The following is a 20874-nucleotide window of genomic DNA, read 5'->3' on the forward strand; positions in this document are numbered from 1 at the left end:
CACACAGGGAAGCAGATATGTGAGGAAGGAGAGAAGGCTCCTTTAGTCATGGCAGAGGCCCCAGTTTGAGTCTCCACCCCCATTCCCCCTTTATGGGCTATATAAATTGATGCTCAATCAAAGACAGGGAAGTAAACACACAGAGAAGGAGAACACAGAGAGTTTTTGATATTGGAGTGCCAGCGAGAGCTGAGCCATTTGCCTGATAGATCACAGCTGGCCTTGTGGAGAGAGCAGAGCAGCTGAGCCTGGAAAGAGATGAGCCCTGGGATGAGAGATGTGCCTTTTGCCAGCCTATAGCTGAGGTCAGAAGAAGCAGGCACCACAGAGCCTTAGAGGAAGGAGGAATGTTGAACCCTTGCAGACATCACCTGCCATCTTGCATCAACACATCATAACAGACTTCAGGTGAGGAAGAATCTCAAGGTACCTTAGGTTGGACTCTTTATGGCCTGGTAACTGTAAGCTTCTACCCCCAAAGAAATATCCTTTATAAAAGCTAACAGATTTCTGGTATTTTGCATCAGCACCCCTTTGGCTGACTAATAGAATTTGGTACCATAAGAGTGGGGTGATCCTTTTGCAATTCCCAAAATGCTGGAATGGCTTTTTAAATGAGTAAAGGGTATTTTTTGGAGAAATTGTGAAGAGTTTGATGGAAAAGGTCTAGACTGCTTTGAAGAGACTGTTGGTAGATGTGGACATTAAAGAGACTTCTTATAAGCCTTAGAATGAAATAATTGTGAGATGCCTAGGAGAAAAGGCCTAGAGTACTTTGAAGAGACTGTTCATAGGACTATGGACTCTAAAGAGACTTTTGTAAGGACTTAGAAGTAAATGATGAAACTATTATTGGAAACTGGAGCAAAGGTGATCTGTGTTTGACAGTTGCAGAGAACTTAGCAAGATTGACTACTGATGTTTTATGGGAGGCAGAATTTGCAAATGGTGATCCTGGACAGTTAGCTGAAAAGCATTCCAAAGTAAACCTGGAGAATGTGGCTTGGCTTCTCCTTGCAGCTTATAGTAAAATGCTAGACAAAAGAGATAAGATGAGGACTAAATTGTTTGGCACAAAGAAAACAGAAACTGATTCTGGAAATTCCAAGTCTCTGGAAATCAAGTTCCCAGACTATAGTGCCCCATTTGAGAAATGGGCTAAATATGGAACTTGTAAATCAGGATTGAAAATGCAGTTATCTAGGAAAGACTTGTGAAGTCTTACTGTTTGATGACTTGGACCCCTGCTTCTTGCAAGCTAAACCAACAAGCTTTTTGTGAGAGTTGTATGAAAAAAAAAAAATCACTGTCAGCCTGGACTAAAAGGGACAAGCAGGGGAAAGATAGAAGGGAAAATGACTGTAAGAGGAAAACCATGAAAGCTGAGATGGCATTAAGACATCTCCTTGGACCCCATCCACGTGTACAGAAAAGGTGAGTTTGCCCCAGCATTTGAAGAGGGTGGATGTCCCAGCCTGCCGTTCAGGAAGAGTTTTGCTGCCCCAGGCTTCAGAGAGGGTGAACCGAAGGGTTGGGAAGAGTGAGGTTGACACCCTATAGATCTGAGAGGGGTGGGCCTGCTCCCCATAGATTAGGGAAGGCAAGTTACCAACTCATTACTCTGAAAGGGTCGGGCTTGTAGACTAGAGATTAGGGAGAATGTTGCCTCCCCTCCCTGTACTAAAGGTGTTGAGACTCTATCTCAAATATTGGGTAAAATGTGGCTATCACTCCAACACTGTTGGAGGGTGAGGTCTGGAGCTTAGTCACCACTCAGATGCTTGATGAGGGTGGAGCCAAGAAAATGGCCATTGGGCAATCCTGTGGAAAGGGTGGAAAGGGAGGGACCCCAGGGAGCACAAACCATCATCTTGAGAATGACTCTCAGGCTTTAAAATTTAATGAAGTATGCCTTGCAGGTTTTCAGAACTGTGTTCTAGACCCATGACTCATGCTTCCCACCCAATTTCTCCTTATGTTTATCCTTTGTCTGTTCCTTTGTATATTGGAAGCAGATAAATGGTTTTGTAAGTTTCAGAGGTCTACGGTCAGATGTGGCTTTGCCCCAAGACAAACTGTATTTCTTTAAACTGATTGTGATATGATTTTGTACCTAGCATTAATACTGATTTAAAGTGTTGTTGTTGTTTTCATATTGTAACGTCTTTTTGGAATTCAGAGGGTGGAGTGTGGCAGTTTTGTATTGTTTATGAATTCCGAAAATATATATTGGATTGTGTTTGTAAACTGTTTCTCTGGGCATATTAGATTGTATTAGATTCAGAGGTGTCACTTTTACTTTATTAAATCAAGATTAGGGCTTTTATTTGATCATTCCATTAGGGCAACTCGGTTTGAGTTCCCCCCACAAACTTCCCCACAGGGAAGTAAACACATAAAGATGGAGAAAACAGAGAGCTGAGCTTTTGACATGGAGCCCCAGGGAAAGAAACAAACCATTTTTCCTTTATTTCAGAGCTTTGCTTACTTCCCATTTTGACTTTGGCAGACCTTGGATGAAAAATTTTCGTATATTCTCACTGAGGTCATTGAAACCTCAGGGTAACCTGGTTTTTCTACCGACTTGCTGCTTTTAGGGACATTAACACTCAAGGTGGGAGGTCCCCCTCCTCAGTCCTCAGTCACTGGACTGGAAGAGTGGACATACAACCCTGAGGGTCAAGAATTCTACCAGGAAGCAAACCCTGGATTCATGAGAGAAAAGCAGGGTCATTAATACCAGTGGAAGGACAGGAGACAGGAGTGTCTTAAATTTGCCTTCCCCTGAGCTATGGGGGGGCAGATGTTGTCATGAAATAACCATAAATAAAGGCAAGGGATGAGGCTAGAGCTGAAGTGCCCATAAACTAAGGCAAACTCAGTTTATAATTACCATCATAATAGCTGAAGTCTAAGGGCAAGGTGAAGCTAGTCACAAAATAATCATAATCAAAAGAAAGTTTCTAATTACCATTACTATAGCAAGCACAAGCTATACCTGAAGTAGCCATAAACAAAGGTAAATTAGACTAAAATTACCATTACAAAAGTATTAGGCTAAATCCACCCAGCTATAACAATTTCAGATATTATCCTTCTGCTGTTTTATAATATAAGGACATCCATATAATGATTTTAACTCTTAGTTACAGTTTCTGTAAAGTTTCCACTTAAAAATAGTTTGGGCACTTCCATTTATTAACTAAGCAACTAAAACAGTTTTATTGTTCTTTCATTGTCACAACTTTGCTAAGTTTTTCTGCTTTTCAAGCAGCTGAAGTAATTCTACTTGTGATTTTTTTCATACACCAAATTCAATCGCAAGACAGTATTGATATTTAAAGACTTGTTTTTAGGTTACCTTTCACCATTATCCAATTTGTAACAGGCAAACCCCAAATCTGATTTATGAGTTCCTAGACATGAGCAGACTAACAAAGTCAAAGCAAGCATAGATTAGAAGAGAAAAGAGACTATTACACAATTAGCTTAGCTTAGGGAAAGACTTGACTTTAGAATCACCTAGACACAAAGGCCCCAGTGTCTGTCCATGGCAGAAACTTCATCAGGAACCCCCGGCTTAGTTCCTCCAGGAAATCCCCATGCTAAGTGTGGAGCTAAGGGGTTCAGAGAAGCCCTGCCCCTGATGAGACAGGAACTAAGGCTGCATCCCATTAGTTACCTCCTGCAAGGGGTAAAACCCTGCAAGCCTTTTTCACTGGAAGGATTGGAGTGTTATAAGGGAATAGGCAGGGAGCTTGGAAAGCCAGGAAACTTTTAACTTAACTGATGGTAGGAGGAGGTTCCTTTTTCTACAAGGGAGAGGCTTAGTAAATGGAGTACATGTCCTCATCCTGTTAAGGGATGACCTTGTGGTGTCTGGCCTTCAGACCTGTCCTCTCTAACTCTCATATACAGATTTAACTGCAATTCAGGGTCCTATACAGAGCCCACTCTTGGTCATACTGCAGGCACGTGGTAAGGCAGGAAAAGATAAGTCTCTTTCTTTTTAGACCATCAATAGGCAAGTTGTCCCAATTTTTGAGAAGGCACCCAATGGGGAGTCTGCTGGAAAGCTGGAGGCGCTGCCCATTATTCTAGGGGTGGATAAAGCATGTTTTTCAGTCTGGTAGGTGTCCCACTGCTAGACCTGACTGAATGGATTGCCTGCTGAGTCAGTGACCTGGAAATCGGGAGCCCTACTCACCAACTCTGGGAGTCCCCAGAGCCTTACAGCTCTTGGTGATGTCTACGTCCATCTCCCAGACTGAATACCCAAGCTGGGCTGCCCCTAGGGAAGGGGCTGGCTAGGGGCCTTTCTTTTGCCTTCTTTGAAAATGGCTATGACAGAGCTCACCTCAGGGCGACTCCCAGGGTTTGAGTTCTGCAGTTAAACCTGACTTAAAAGCCCATTAAAAAAACTAGAGACTAATTGTCCTATGACTTGCCAGTGAACAGCCTCAGCCCTCCATCCCCCCCAATCTTAGGGTCTTCCTAGGGCTGAGAAGGAGCAAAGCCTCAGGGCACTACTAAGGGTGGGGCTCACACCTGGCTAATGGATGGGTTTTCAGTTTCTAAATTCTAAAACATCTCAAAACCAAAAATGAGGACAGCGGTAGCTGTCAGGGCACAGGCATTTTTAACTGAAAGTAGTTAACTGATGGTCTGAGGAGATGATACGATGGGTGACCGCCATTCTGAACTCACAGAGAGGCCTGGTAAACTCCTGGCGGACTCCTGCTTGACTGAGGCCACATGCCCAGGCAGGTCTTAAGGATGGGCTCATCTGCCACCCAGAACATCCTTGGATCTGCATGGTCTGGGGGCTCACCCTACCACCTCCAAAGAGGGAGCTGGAAGTCTGGGTGGACCAAGTTTATGTCCTGTGGGAGCCAATTCAGTAACCCCCTTTAAAATGTCAGAACAAAAGAGGACACAGACAGGCCTTAAATAAAACTTAACAGTTGTCAGCGGGGGTCAGGGAGTACCACTCACTTAAATGTCTACTGGCGATGGCTCGCCAAATGAAGCTGGAGAAGTGTTGGATTCCTCTAGATTCTTGGCTATGTTGCATTAAAGAATTTAAGAATACGCTAGTTTAGTTAGGCTGGTAAAAAGTAATGGGAAATGGAGGAAAAGAAAAGAGCTTATTGAGAAATGGGAAAAGGATGGAAATGTACACCAAGATTCGGTGTCGGTTCCTCTAGGCTAAGAAAGCCCATCACCATTCTTTCATTAATTGTCCTGGGTGAGTCTGATGAACTGGAGAGTAGGTGTTGGCTGCAACTCTGCTGAGATTCAGGGCTCACCTGGCACGTGAACAGCCCAGAAGATTTCAGTTCTGGGACATATATTTACTGGGTATAGTGTTAATTACAGGTTTAAATAAATGGGATAGAAGAACTATGTGCAGGAGAATTATAAATGAGTCTAATTTTGATATATTGAGGGAGATGGGCTATCATATATTCCAAGGTAAGCCCCACTGATGGGGTGCCTATTCCCTGGGGCTGTCTGTACTGCCTATAGTGTCTGGTTGTCTCTAGTGCCCCAATAGCACCCCAATTTGAGTCCCCGTTTACTGTGGCAGACAGTGTGATCCTTTTGAGACATGCATAAACATAACCTCTGGAATGATCTCCCAACTCACTTTGAAATCTCTTAGCCATAAAAACTCAGTTCATTTAATATTTCCCCCTTTTGGTCTAGGTCTTTTTCCAAATGCATCATTAATTGGCACTTGGTATTAATCCCTCAGTGCAGGGACGGTCATCCCTGGGAGTCATGTCTCGTGCTGGGGGGAAGGCCATGAATTTACATGCTGAGCTGGGCTTAGAGAGAGGCCACATTTGAGCAACAAGGAGGCTCTCAGGGGGTAACTCTGAGGCAGGTTTTGATTTCACAAGAACAAGGTTCATAAGTAAAGTACAAGCATCAATATCAAGGGCCTGGCACATTGATCTGCCCTCTTTTTCCAGGTACTGCCCATGTATTCCAAAGATTCTCAACACTCTCTGAGAGAATGTAGCAGGACTCACCAGGATAGGAATTCAATATTCCATTGGTTCTTCTGTGGGTCTCCACCCACCGAGACAACACCCCACGACCATATGAACACACTCATACTCCAGAGGCAGGCTCCAGGTGCAACCCCTCCCACACATGTCCAGGTGCAACCCCTCCCACACATGCCCCCCCCCCAACAACATCCCAACTCCAGTGATCCTCCCCTAGCAAAGCTGCAACCACTCTGCAACCCAAAACCTCCCCAGAAACCAAGTCAACAAAAATATAAGAATAATAAAATAAAAGCAAAAGAACAAAATCAAATTTTAAAAAATCTGCATTGTGCCTTTCATTCCTGTAAGATCTCTTATCTTTCGTGTATATTGACAATTTCTTCTGTATGTTTTCCCAATGTCTTATTTTTTTTCCACTTTATTTTCTAAGAAGCTTTAAGATACAGAAAAGCCACACAGAAAATACAAGGGATTCCCATACACCCACTCCCTCCCCTCACATCCTCACCTATCAATAACATCCTACTTGAGTATGGTACATTTGAAACAATGAACAAATCTCAAACCATTGCTACTAATGGTGGTCAGTGGTTTACTTTATGGTTTATCTTTTGCACCACATACTTTTATAGGTTCTGACAGAATGTACAGTGGGCTTTTTCCATCATTGTGTGAGCATGCAAAACAACTGCAATACCCCAAAGATGCCCCATGTTTTATTTATTCCTCCCTTCCCCTCCTGGAACCTATGGCAACCACTAAGTTTCAATTTCTGACCAATAAGGTTCAAAGTTACATGCAATAATACTGAAGGCTTGACATACTGGTCTATTTTCTTTCATTAGGCACTGCCTATGTAGTCGAGATATTTGCCCCTATATTTGAGAACAGAGCAGGACTCCCCAGGATGGGAGTTGAATATTTTGTTTATTGTGTGGTTCTCCACCCACTGAAATAACACCCTATGCCAAGACGAACAGATTCATATCCCACAGAAGCCTGTTCTAGGTGCACCCGTTCCCACATATCCCCCCGCTGCCAATGCCCTGCACCAGTGACCCTCTCCTCCCCTATATGCCAAAAACAGGCATTCCTACCATTGTAGTTTCAACCACAGACCTACTAATTCCCACAATTCACGTGTTCCTTACTCCAGTCTCTTCCCTAGTAGTCTGTTGGTGCAGCAATAGCTGAGGAAGGGATCTTAAGCAGGGATTTACCTATTCCAGTGCCAAAAGCATAAAATATTTTGAGTATAAATGATAAACTGTTAATACTTTCACTATTTGAAACAGCAACTAATTACTAATAATATTTATTTTCAGTTTATTATTTTTCTGACCTGAGAATATAAGTTTAAGGTATGATAAGATACAAGTGAGACTAGCAGGCAAAATATTACATATAATACATTCATATTTGAACGAGAAGCAATACACATTAAGATGATTATCTATGATTTTCATTAAAATTAAAATTTTTTGGTTATTTGCATTTTTAATTTTTTCTGCAATAAACTTTGTATGAAATACCTTTTAGAAAGTAAAGCTATTCATATTTAGTGTAGAGATTTAGAAAATACAGATAATCACACACATGCAAAAATAAAGATTATACTTAGTTGCAACCCAAGGAATTTCCTCTGTCAACCTTTTCGTATAAAACCTTTTGTTATACATATGTATGTGTGTTGTATATATGGAGAATAATTAATTAAATAAAATGCTACTTTTATTTCTTCCTATGAACGTATTTTCTGACTTAAAACAGGCACAAACACATGCAAATGTTTTGGCTAAAGCAATAAACAGATTTCATTTCTGTTATGAAGGACGTTTCCAGCTAAAACCCCTCCAAAACAAATGATTGGCATAACAATAATTCCAACCAACTAAAAGAGAGTAAACACATTTAGCACAGAAATCCATAGAATGTCCAGTTGGCAGCTACCCAGCAGATTATCTGACTAGTCTTCAGGGAATCTGTGCATTTCCCCTGTTCGGGAGTAGGCTGATGATTTCACCACAAGGAGGATAATGAGCATTTTGCCTCATTCAGCCCCACAAACCCTCAAATGGCTATTGTGATGCTAAGTGGCAGCAAGGAGACATGGTCTTGTTGCACTTTGCATTTGTAACATTCCTGCTCTCTTAGTTTAACTGATTAAACAATTTGTCATTGAAAACTGAAAAAAAAAGAATTTTTTTAATTGGAGTAATTCAAAGTATCAATGAATTATGACTGGAGAACTTAAGTCTGAGGATCTTTGTGACACTTACACAATAAATTCATAGTAGACCAAACACCAAAAATAAGCTCAGTTGGACAATCTTTTTGACCTCCAGAAGAATCCCAAGTTACGGCTGCATGTAACAACACACAACATGCTGCCACAAAAAAGTCATGATGGGCAGCTTTAAAATTTGAATGAAAATTTATATGGGATATACAGAAAAGTGTTTAACACAGAATCTATTACCTACTCAATGAATGTTTGTTTTAACGATGTCTTTGATTAAAATGAATCTTATGGGAAAAAGATGATGCCTTTCCAAGTATACTTCATGTATTTGGCCTTTTTCAATACTTCTTCCCTTTCTTCACCTTCTAGTCTCCCTTCTTCCTCCTTTCTTCATCTCTTTACTTAGTAGTTGCTCCAACTATGAAACCTTTTATTTGTGTCTCCCTAGGAAATGAGCCAAAAAAATCCCAGTGAAACACTAGTCTCCCACCTGCTTATCCCTGGTGTTCTCTTCTTACTCAGATATTCACCCCAGTTTTCAGTATTAGTGATTTAGGCCAACATAGCCCCATTAAGGACCTCTGAAAGCCACAATTGCTCAGAACTTTGGGAAGCAATCTATGGTGGTTTGCAATCTTCATAGACACTGTTACCAACAAAGACAACTTTGTTGAGAAATGGCAGGAAAGAGATTCTGAGAAGCCAAATTCCTTCTTGGTTCTTTAATTTCCAGATGAAAGAGTAAGCATGAGAGTGTCTTACAATAATGAAATTATTCAGCCTGCCATCTGGTGATTACAATAAAAGATAAAAAAGAGAGCTTCTAGTGCTTAACACTTTTGCTCCATTTAATAGGGCAGTTATTCTAATTGTTTGTGTGAAACTCATTGAATCTGAGTCAGGCTTGAATCTTGCTTGATTTAGCTTTGTTCATATTTTGAATTCTTTTGGCTTTATATGGTTTGAAAAAGAACCAATGACTTAGGAACATCATTCTACTTCTCTAAAATATTCTCACACAAAATATTCACACACAAAAGGGTGCCCCTGAACACATAAACATGGATTTACAGGACTGTTCACAATTAAGCATTGGGGAGAAAAAGCTGAGAAAATCCTGCAGAGCTGAGGCCGTTCTTGATTTTATCTTATTGCATCTGGTGTTACAGCATGGATTAGAACTGGGAAAATTTCAACACTTGCTCATGCTTAAAGGGGGATTCCTTATCAACAGCTCAACAAACAACTGCTACTAGTGGCCTTTTGAACTTGGCAGTGAATTCTGGGTATGCAACTTCAGATTAGTTCAGCAGAGTTTTCAACCATACAACAGGAATAAGATAGATGTAGATGAACTAGGCATAGTCCCAGCCCTTTTGGAATTCATATCCAGAGTATCTTGCCCAGCTGTGTGACTTTGGGCAAATTATTTAACATCTCTCAGATTTAGTTCCTTTTTTTTCCCCCACAATTACCAAATCTTTTATTGAATTTATCCAGTCATCAAATATTTACCAATGATCTATCTAGGCTAGATAGTAGAGATTACAGTGTTGTGTTCCATGGAGCAGAACAGGATAAACATCAAAGAAATAAAATCAACAAAATTTGTTTATTTCACCAAATTCACAAAAATTATCTAAAATGGTGATCAGTATTTTATAGGACCCAAGAATAGGGAACTGAGATGGCAAGTAATGGCAGTGGAGATTCTACTTTATAGTGAGTGGTTAAGAAAAATGGTTTTTATCTTTTTAGAGGGATGATTATAGAACCTCCCACATTGTTCTCTCTATCTAGGAATAAATGTATGGGACAGTGAGGCCCTGTCTGGACATTGATTTAGTGGTAAGAATGGAACACTAAATTAGGATACTTTACAGAGATAACTCTTTACTGAATAGGTAATAGTTTCACCTGCAACAAAATTCAAAAGGAACATCTTTCAGATTTAGTCCCTTTATCAAAATAATAACTTTAAAGTCCCTAGTACAGTATCGTGCAAAAAAAGTAAGAGTGGACTAAATACCTTCCCCTTTCTATAATGATATGATTTGATTATATACTGTTAACAGAAAGTACAATTATTTGCAGAGATCATAAATAGACCAACATTCTTTTGATTTGATTTATTCTATCTGCCACATCAGTCTGTATTTAAGAATATTTCAAAAAGATAATTCAGCTTACAAACAATTGTTCAAAGTCAAGATATTATAAAGTTAATTAGCATTTCTAAAATAGGTGGGGTGAATAGTATTTTCTTAATCATTTCTACTAGTCACCACAAATAAGGATCCTTTTATATATTTATTTTGATCAAAAGTATGTTGGTAGTGATGGTAGCACAAATTTGTGACCATCTAAATTATATATTTGAAAGTGGTTAAAATGGAAAATTTTAGGTTGTATATAAGAATAAAACTTAAAAACATGGAACTGTACAACACAAGAGTGAACCCTAAAGTAAACTATGGACTACAGTTAATAGAATAATTATATTATTTCATCAATTGTAACAAAGGTACCATGCTAATGCAATATATTAAGAATATGGAAAACTGTGTGTGGGAGGGTTATATGGGAACTCTAACTTCCGCATTATTTTTCTGTAAACCTACCACTGCTCTAACAAAAAAAAAAGTATGTTATTGTTAGTTTGGAATATCTGGTCATCTTTTGCTCTCCTATCAAACCAACAAGTATATTAGTTAGCTATGTAAATGGGCCTCCAGCCTTCTCTTTTTTACTGACTGATTATCTCTGTTGGCAGAATTTCCACTTCTCTGATTACCTTCTGCCTGACAGCTCTCCTGTGACTGCTGGGATTTCTATACGGAAAATGTAGGAGATGTTCCATTGTTTGTCAGTGACCTTGGATATAATGGGAGAAATCTATATGAATAAGCACACACATGATTTAAAAGGAAAACTACTTAATACATTAATTGTGTGATTTTCATTTTGTAATCTGTTGCTACATAAATTACAAGGGATGTGGTATTATTTTATGCAATAACTAATTTCCAGCATAAAGATGAATTTATTTCTCAGAACATATTCAGATTAAAGATCCTTGTCTTATCCTGGTTGCTTCATTTGTAATAGGGGTGATAACTGCCTTTGGAGTCAACTTGCAGAGAATTATATGTAAGCATATTTCTCTCCTCAGTAAATATTTCTGGCATAGGTGTCTATTGTTAGGGTTTACAGGAGTTGCATGGGATTCTAAACATGAGCTCAGTAATGAAATCCAGATTTATGATCTCTTTGCCATGTTCTACAAAAACTAATGCAACATATCAGGCCCAGACTCCGGGATCTGTTATTATCATTTGTACCCAAAGTGCCACCGCTCAATTCTAAGTTTCCAGAAAAACAGAAAGATAGTAGATCAGAAAATCAAACAAGGACACTGATTCAATATTGTTTTCTCTACCTTATGAAGTTTTGCTCTTATCAGCATCAGCATCAAATAATATTTATTAAGTCCCCTCACAAGCATGGAGCCACACAGGGGCAGGGTAATATTTCTCTCTCCAGTTACCTTATTGTGCTGGCTTTTCAAATGTACCTGACCAATTATGATGTGAAATCAATTTCTTTCTTGTTAACATTAACAATATAGGTTATTTTTGCACTAATTAAAATCGCAGGATAATTGAATTTGTTTGTAATTTCTCTGAAAGCAGTTCAACATCTCTAAGAAGGCCTTGGTGTTAAGTGTCACTAGAGCACAAGATGAATGCACCACAGGGTTTCTTTGCCTCTTTAGTCATCAGCAGTCCTTTAGTGTGGGAAATGATACTCTATCTGGGCTTTCAACGCAGATGACACTGCATTATCAGAACACAACTAAGTGCAATGAATATCCATGGTACTTAGAAACTGGCATTTAATTTTCACAAAGATAGTCATTATCTTTGATGTTAGTTAGCTGCCCTTTGTAATAGTTTGTTTTGCATTATTTTTTCCCCCTGAAGTTTCCCTAAATAGTGAAAAACAAAAGACAGAATACAAATAAAATACTAATTGTAAATTGTGGAAACAGTTGTTTAGGTTTAGGATATTAACAGTTACCTCCCAACTCCCACATCAGTTGGAAACTGTGGGATGTGAAAATGTATTAACTATTCCAACCCAGTAAACATATCCAGATGATCTTTAAATATTAATGTAGACCTCTAGGGTATTTGCCCTTATCTAGTAATAGACAATAAAAATTAATTGCTGCTACCGTTTCTTCATAATTATGAATTGGCTGGTATTCTGTTAGCACTTCATACACATTGCCTTATTCTTCCACTGCACAGTCCCACAAGTGCCACATGCTCAGAAAAGGTGGGAAATTTACCCGAGGTCACACTGGCCTTTGAACCCAGCTCTGGTCACTACAAACCCTACCTCTTGGCTACAGTATGCCATCTTCTGTGACTAGGGTCCTCAGCTGCTATACTTCAGATCACAGGTATTTCACAAACCCTTTCTAACAGGGCTTTAAATTGTATCTATAGGCAGAACTTAGTTTTGAAAGAACTGAGGATGTATAGGTTACAGTGACAGTTTGTGTGCACAGTGAACTGAGCTGGTCCTTCATCCCAGATTAGAGTAGAGTAGAGAAGTTGGCCAGTGAAAGAGAAAAAAGGTAGATTGCCACCAGGCAGCATCCCCAAGAATGCTGCTCATTTACAGAAACACGGAAAACGTGGTCTCCAGGTACAAAACAGGGCAGTCAAGAGAATAAATCGTTTTACTCAATGACATGGTTCTGAAGGGCAACTAAATGAAAGGTATAATAATTGTGCATGCAATTTAATCCCTTCAAGAGTGCTGCCAAAAATCATAACGTTCAAAAGAGTGTCTAAGGTCTCACAAAAAAAGTGGAAAACCACAGTGCTGACTGACAGCATATTTCAGAGGTGGAGTCAGGAGACTTGGGTCTAGTACTGGCTCTGGTTCAACATGACCATGATTTTAAACCGAGATAAAATTCCCCGTATGTTCCAGGGCATTGAGGACAAATGGGGTTGAAACATTCCCTTTTCTTATGTAGACAGACTGTAGTGCACAGTGGGTATATTGCAAATACTGACTCTAAAGCTATTAATTGATTTTATCTCCCAGCACAAACTATTCATATCTGGATAGGCATTTTAGATTTCTAACTGTACACATTACATAGAAAGGACTTTTACTATACCAGCTTCAAATATAAATAACTCTATTGAAATTCTATCATTAAACAGCCCATAACTTAAATTTTCTAACTCAAAACTCTACTCCATCTATTTGTAATAGTTCCCAAAATACATAATCACCATACCTATTTATTCAATAGAAGAAATCCGAACTCACCTGGTGGCAAAGTATCGTTTCTTAAACAAATGTGAACCTAGATATATTTCCAAAGTAACTGGGGGTGGGAGGGGGATTGCTTAATCCTTTATAAACTCCATGGTCATAAAACGGATTTTGTCATATCACATTTAGCTTTAGCCAAATTCATGCAAGTCCATATATTACTTTCAGAGGATTTATACCCTGAATATTGACCTGGGAGGGAAGCAGAAAAGATTTATTGCCCCCTCTCTCTCTCCACGGCCACCCCAGGTGGGGAACAGGCTGCATGGAAGGTTCTTGAATAGAGTCACACACAGGTGGCCACTCTGTGCCGGAGGCGGGTGGGGACTGGAAGGTGGATCGGATGCAGCTCCCGTCACCGCGTCTTCTGGGGCTTGGACTCTGCAAGCATGGCCAGCCTTGAGGGGCCCGGTGGGACGTGGAGAGCGAATCACTGACTTGCATCCGGGCCCACGAGGTCGCCCACGAGCTGGGGCTGTGTTGAGAGGGTGCCGCCCCTCGGACCCCAGGACGGACTTTCCTGCAGCCCTGGCCTGGCTGGGATGTGGGGATGGGGTCCAAGAAGGGGTCGGCGTCCCTCGTGCCAACGAGACCAGCGGCAAGATGACCAGGAGCGGGAGGGGATGGGCGAGAGTACCAAATCTCGCGCACGCACACGCCGGCGTCACGTGCACGCAGCACGCACGCACGTACGCACGCTCGTGTGCTCGGGGCCGTGCGGCCGAGGCTGCCGCGGGCCCTTGACAGGCCACGGCAGGCCCCTGGCGGTGATGGGGACAGCGTCCTGGCCGAAGTGAGTGGAAATCCCCCTGGAATCCGAGACTTCGCGACCTGGACCTCCAGGTTCTCGGGGCCGGGTGGGCGTGGAGCTGTGGCTAGGCGGGGACCTGCGCTTGGCAGGCCGGGTGGCGGGTCCAGTCTGCTGGGAGGGTCCCGAGGGGGCTGAGGAGGGCCCCGAGGCCGCTGGGGCAGGTCTGAAGGTCGTGGGGTGACCTGGCCGGGCTCCTCAGGAGACCCTGAGGCTGGGGGCAGATAATGTGGAAAATTTTGATAAAGTAACTTTCACAGTCTCCTGACAGGGAAGAAAAAAGTGTAATTTATGTCTTTTATATATAATATAAAAATAATAAAATTTTATGGTATCTCTGTTGTAAATAAAATTAAAAAAAAAAAAATCGTAGAGCTACACGGCTTTGCAGTTTTTTTTCCTGGAAAGAGAGCTAATGGATAGCTGCTGAAGAAAGGCTCAAATATTTTTAGGATATGTGAAATAAAGTTAGACAGGAAGTTTTATAAAACAAAAATATCGAGGATAATGAAGTACCTCTAATTATCTGTAGTTAAGATTGTATGGGTAGGCTATTTATTTAGGATAGGAGAAATCCATTAATACTTACTAATTATATAATAAAACATTACTTAGTGCTGTTAGAAGGATTAGTTAAATTAAGAGAACCAGTCTGTTTTATAACTTAATTTGTTTCCTCCTTTCTGACAAGAATAATTTATGGGGCCTGAAGAGGAAGCTTCCATCTCACACTTCCCCACCATCACCATTCATTTAATATGTTCTCACACCTTCCTTTCTATCTGAAAACCAGGGGAGCATACTCTTTCTTCAGCACAGATTTGGCAGAATTGGTTGCTAAATTTATGTTGAGGATAGTACATTTTCTTTTAGATGTATAATGGAGAAAATAGCTGCCTATCAATCAGTGAAATGCTTTCATTAATGCCAGCTGGTTTCATTTTAGTCACTAAGATTCTACCCTGATCATTTTAATAAGGTGAAATAAAAAAGCACAGAGGCTAGGACAATGACGTAGAATCACTGGATATATAATTGCTGTAACCAGAGACTTCGTCAACCTCATCTTGCCCTTTGCTGTCCTTTGTTCACTTCACTCCACTTGAAGTGACCGTCTTTCAGTTTCTGAAACACCTAGAATTCTTTTTCCAAGCAACCACCCCAAATAAGATTTGGAAAATCCACTCCTCCCTCATTCTGGGTTCTCTTGTACCTGGGTGGGACGATTTAACTTATGACCTAGATCCAACATGATGAACATGATCATGGATTCAGAATGAGACTTAATCAGAATGTCTCTTAAGCCTTTTAAGGGAGCTCCCAGGAAGGAAGCATGCAGTTTCTGTTTGTCTTGGAACTTTGAAACTGTGACGCTTGCTATATTTTACCATTTTGCTGTCCTGAAGTAGAGCATATATCTGATAATAGAAGCCATGCAGAGGGTTGTTTGGAGAAAAACTCAGTTTTGCAGACTTCATTTGAGCACTTGTATCAAGAAGTGCCTAGAGTTTGCCCAAAACAGATGAACTAGACTCCTAGGGTGCCAATTTTAAATTCCAGGGAAGGAAAGTCATATTAGGTCAGGAACTCAACCAGACCTGAGGGAAATACTCAAAAAAGGAGAGTGAGTACAACAAACCAATTGACTAATTTATTTCTTTCTACTTGAGACTCAGTCCCGCTACCAAAAGCACAGCCATTTCCAATAGAAAGGCCCACCCAATCTGGTGCTACAAAGGAGAAACATTTCTCGTGTGCAAGTGCACAAGCAAGGAACTGGGGGAATGTTCCCCTAAACCAGTTTTAAGTGAGGAGGGGGTCTAGGGTTTTTATAGTGGGAATAAAGATTGAGGATCAAGAGATGAGTGAGGGATGCATTCCTGCCATGTGGGTGATGACTGGAATTTTTTTACAGGACCTCCTGTTATCTCCTGTGTACAAAATTCCTGTTTGATGTCCTGGTCCACAGCCTTTTATATCAGGGAGGTTGCTTATTTCCTGGATTATAAGGTGCCTCTGGTACCATTCTGTGATTTTGTTGAGATGTTATCTTATTCCTGACTTTCCTGAGAGTAGAACTGGGAAGTTCTGGTTATTGTCCTTATAGCAGCTAGGAACAAAGAATAAACTACTATTAGGTTAATAGAAAACCAGTTCAGCTAGATCTGGGGAAGGTGTTTGTATTTTTCAGAGCTGCTTAAGGAAAGATTTTTAATAAGCAAATTTTCAAGCTACCAGGTGCATCACTTTTAAAATGGTGATGATCATGTCTGGCTCTATTTTTTTCATATACCTTGTGATTACAGAATATATGTGCCAAATTCTAGAAGCACCTTACTTTTGCTTCTTTTACAGTCTTCAGAAAAACTCTGTAGAGTATATATAATTAATCCACTTTACTTATGAGTAAATTAAAACATTTCTTTCAGGGGGTGTACTTGTTCAAAGTCACCCACCTACGACTTGGCAAAGCTGGGCTTGAATGCAGATGATTTTAAATGCAAAGCCCATGCTCTCAGCTAATATGTTGTAGAATATGACAAAGCACTTTAAAAGCATATAGACTTTTGCAAATATTAATTATATTGTAGACCCAGGGAGACTCTATAGAATATGTACCTCTAGATTTAGGCCGATGAAAGTGGAGTGGCCTTCCTTGCAGAGAGAGCATCCTAAATTCTGTGCCAGGAAGGGGCAAGATGTTTTAAATGACCAGCTGGTGATGCAGCTAGAAAAAGACCTTGAATACAAGGCGGAAATGGTAAAGACAGATGAGTTTATATGGCTAAGAGACTTCAAAATGAGTCGGGACGTCATCAGAGGGGTTGTGCTTATGCACGTCTCAGCAGGATCCCAGAAACAGCCAAAGTAGGTACAACCTCAGGTAGAGGTGCCTCTGAAGGCTACAGAGACACCCAGGTCCTACGGTCATGGCAGATGGCTCTGGAGTTCCGGGCCTTTCCACTGGGCCCTATTTTCGAATTTATGCACACACTCCTGAGTGTGATGGAGTTGGACTCAGATGTGACCTCTCTACACATGCCTCTTCTGTCACTTTTACCTAAACTGTGGTTGGTGTTAGGGTTGATATATGCTCAGGAGACTTGAATCTCCAGACTGTCCATGTGCCAGCTGGACTCTGAGCCTCAGCAGAGTTGCAACCCTTACTCTCTGGTTCATTGGACTTACACAGGTTAGCTAACAGGGAGGCGAGGATGGTCAGCCACCACACCAGGGAACCGAAGGGTGTACAACTGCAAGCAGGAGAATCCCATCCATCAGCCATGTGGGATCTAAACCTTCTCTTAATTTAGAGGTGGAGTGGACATCGCCATCCCAGGGTCCATAGGATGGAGGAATAATATATGGATTAGAGTGGACTTACTGGAATTCTACTATAGAATTATTGTGACTCTAGCAATAGAAGAAATTGTATCACTGATGTAGAGACAGTGGCCACAGGAGTTGCTGAGGTCAGAGAGAGGGAAGAAGAGGTGTGATATGGGGGCATTTTTAGGACTTGGAATTGTCCTGAATTATATTGCAGGGACAGGTGCAGGACATTATCTGTCCTGCCATAACCCACTGATTGGACTGGGGGAGAGTGTAAATTATAATGTAAACTATAATCTGTGCTGTGTAGCAGTGCTCTAAAATGTATTTATCAAATCCAATTTTAGCAGTTTGATATTATTGATGATTTCCAAAAGGAAATATTGGATTAGGTTTGTAAACTGATCTTTTCTTCTGGGCATATTAGATTATATTGGATTCATAGGTTTACTTGATTAAGTAATTATGTAAACCTCTTGTGCCAGTAGGGCACTGAGTCCCCCCTCTTTGGTTGGTAGGGTTTCACAGATTAAAGGCTCGGCAAAGGACAGAGTTGGAGGGATTCTGATGTTGGAGTTTTGATGTTGGAGTCTGATGCTGAAGTCTTAAGCCGGAGCCCCAGGAAGTCAGCATACAGAGGAAAGAGAAGCAAGTCCCAGGAAGAGAGGACCTGATCCAGGAGAAGAGCACAGAGGAATAGAGATGGCTTCTTGGATATGGCAGAAACCCTAAGGAGAGAGACAGCCATTCACCTGATAATCTATAACTGACGTTGTGGGAAGAGGCAAAGTCTAGAGAGCCTCATAGTCTACAGCTGACCTTGAGGTGGAGAAAGCAAGAGCTGAGCCCAGAGTAGCCCAGGAATCCTGAACCCTCACAGAAGTCAGCAGCCATCTTGCCCCAACATGTGGAAATAGACTTTGGTGAAGAAAGTATTTACATTTTATGGCCTGGTATCTGTAAGCTCCTACCCCAAATATACACCCTTTATGAAAGCCAACAGATTTCTGGTATTTTGCATCAGCACCCCTTTGGCTGATTAATACAGCAATAAATGTGCCACACTGATGAAAGAGGTTGTTGATGTGGGAGGAGTGGGAGGTGTGGGGAGTGCAGAGGATGGGAACCTCACATTTTTTAATGTAACATTTTATGTGATCTATGTATCTCTAAAAAAAAAGAATAAAAAAACAAACTAATTTACATTCATCTTGATGTTTAGAAAAATCACAAGCATCAATTTGTTTGCAAAGCCAATGCCCTCAAAATGTGTATAGGGCTCATATAGTAAACTGGTGAATGGATTCAAGGGGTTGCATCTGTGCCTCTCTCCTGAGCACTGGCCTTCATTTAGTGTGCTTATTTTCTTTGTTAAAGAGAATTGTCAGGGGTTAAAGATAGGAGATGTTGCAAATTATTTGCAACTTTTTTTCTTGATATAATTCTAGGATGAAAAATAATTGACACAGAGAACTTTGGAGAGAAAATGGAGTGTTTTCTACGGCCTTTTTAGTGTCAGTCAATCCTTCAGGATTTGTATGTTATAGAGATCCCAGAAGTTTATCAGAGCAAATGAGAATGTCATTTTTGCCTTTATTTTTAAAATCCAGTGGATTTATCTCCCATTCCTCAGCCTGAAAAGGTAGTATACCTTTTAATTAAACTGATGTCCCTAGACATTATCAGTATGGATTTGTATAAGAGGAACAAAAAGGAAGAATTGTTCTCAGGATTGCTTTAATCTGTCTTTGCAAGCTGTATGGTTACTATCTTCTATTGTATAAAATATGTAAAATAGCTATGCTTTAAACTGGAAACTACAGCAACTAACTTGTGTTTTCTTCAAGTGACCTTAAAAAAAATCTAGGGCAAAAAAAGAACATATCCAGTTAAGTAATCAAGATAATTAGCATTTTGTATCTATGATTTGAGTATTAGCTACTTGAGGCAGAAGCATTTTCTGTTTCTTCCTGCAGTCTGTAGGTGACCTTTTACTTTAACTGATTTATTAGCCCATGTTATGTTAATGAGAAGTCATATAACTATATTTAAATCACAAATGAATAGGTTCAGACGTATTTGCTTTACTAGTTCAGCCTTCCTACCCTGAACTATTGCCTATTGTGCTTACTTGTCAATTGTTTGGCAATTGGATTGCCCAGGTGAAGTCTAACTTGGCATTATTTCAGACTTTATGACTTTGTGATCGATTCTTACCTATCTACCCCCAATTTCCCAGATCACCTTATCTGTAAAATATTGGCATCTTTTATCAACGCTTGATTAATATGTCAAGTGAGTTTCAGGTTTCTCCTCTAGTGTTAAACATGTTAGAAGCATTGTCATTATTTTTTAGTTAAATTTTAACCAGAATTTTAATGCAAAAATTTGAAATACTAATATCTTTCAATACTCTGCCATTGTTTGAGTGTTTTATAAATTCAGGTTCTGTGTTTCTTTCATTCACTGAAGGGTTGTTTGACTTTCAAATATGACCCACCATTTTATAAACAATCTACTATAGAACTCACCTACTATTTTCTGGGTTTACAGAGAAGAGAAATGTTTGTTTCGTTGTCATAGTTTCCTTTCTGATTCAAAGGGACACAATAAACATAACATGGTAGCCACTGATCCTGCCTTTCAGAAGTGGGGTTTGGGGCTTTGCTGCTTCTCTAGAGGCATTGTCAGCATTAAAAATGACTTTTGGTTATAGAAAGGTAATAACAAGTGTTGAAAGAGAATTCACGGCCAGTTTTTCTCATAGGAGAAAATTATTTTCCTGGGAATTTAATGAATCAGGGCCAATGTCTACAGTTTCTCCATAGGTAATCTGTCATGCCAACTAAAGTAGAAATGATCTCTGTCTCTTCCTCTTTCTGTCTCTCCAAGTATTATATATATGCTAATAACCTCAAATTAAATCTTGGCTTCCCTCCTTAGCTTGCATTTTGCATCTGTCTCCCTTCTGCTAGTCATTTCCAGTTGCCTGACTAATCCAATTTAGATTGTACAGTCATAGAACTTTACAACTGGCAAAGACAAGTATTTGTATACGACATCTTTATAAAATGTGTTCTATTGAGCCCTAAGAATACTTGGAGGTTCTC

Source organism: Dasypus novemcinctus, chromosome 25, assembly GCF_030445035.2.
Source record: "Dasypus novemcinctus isolate mDasNov1 chromosome 25, mDasNov1.1.hap2, whole genome shotgun sequence".
In the NCBI taxonomy this organism is placed as follows: Eukaryota; Metazoa; Chordata; class Mammalia; order Cingulata; family Dasypodidae; genus Dasypus; species Dasypus novemcinctus.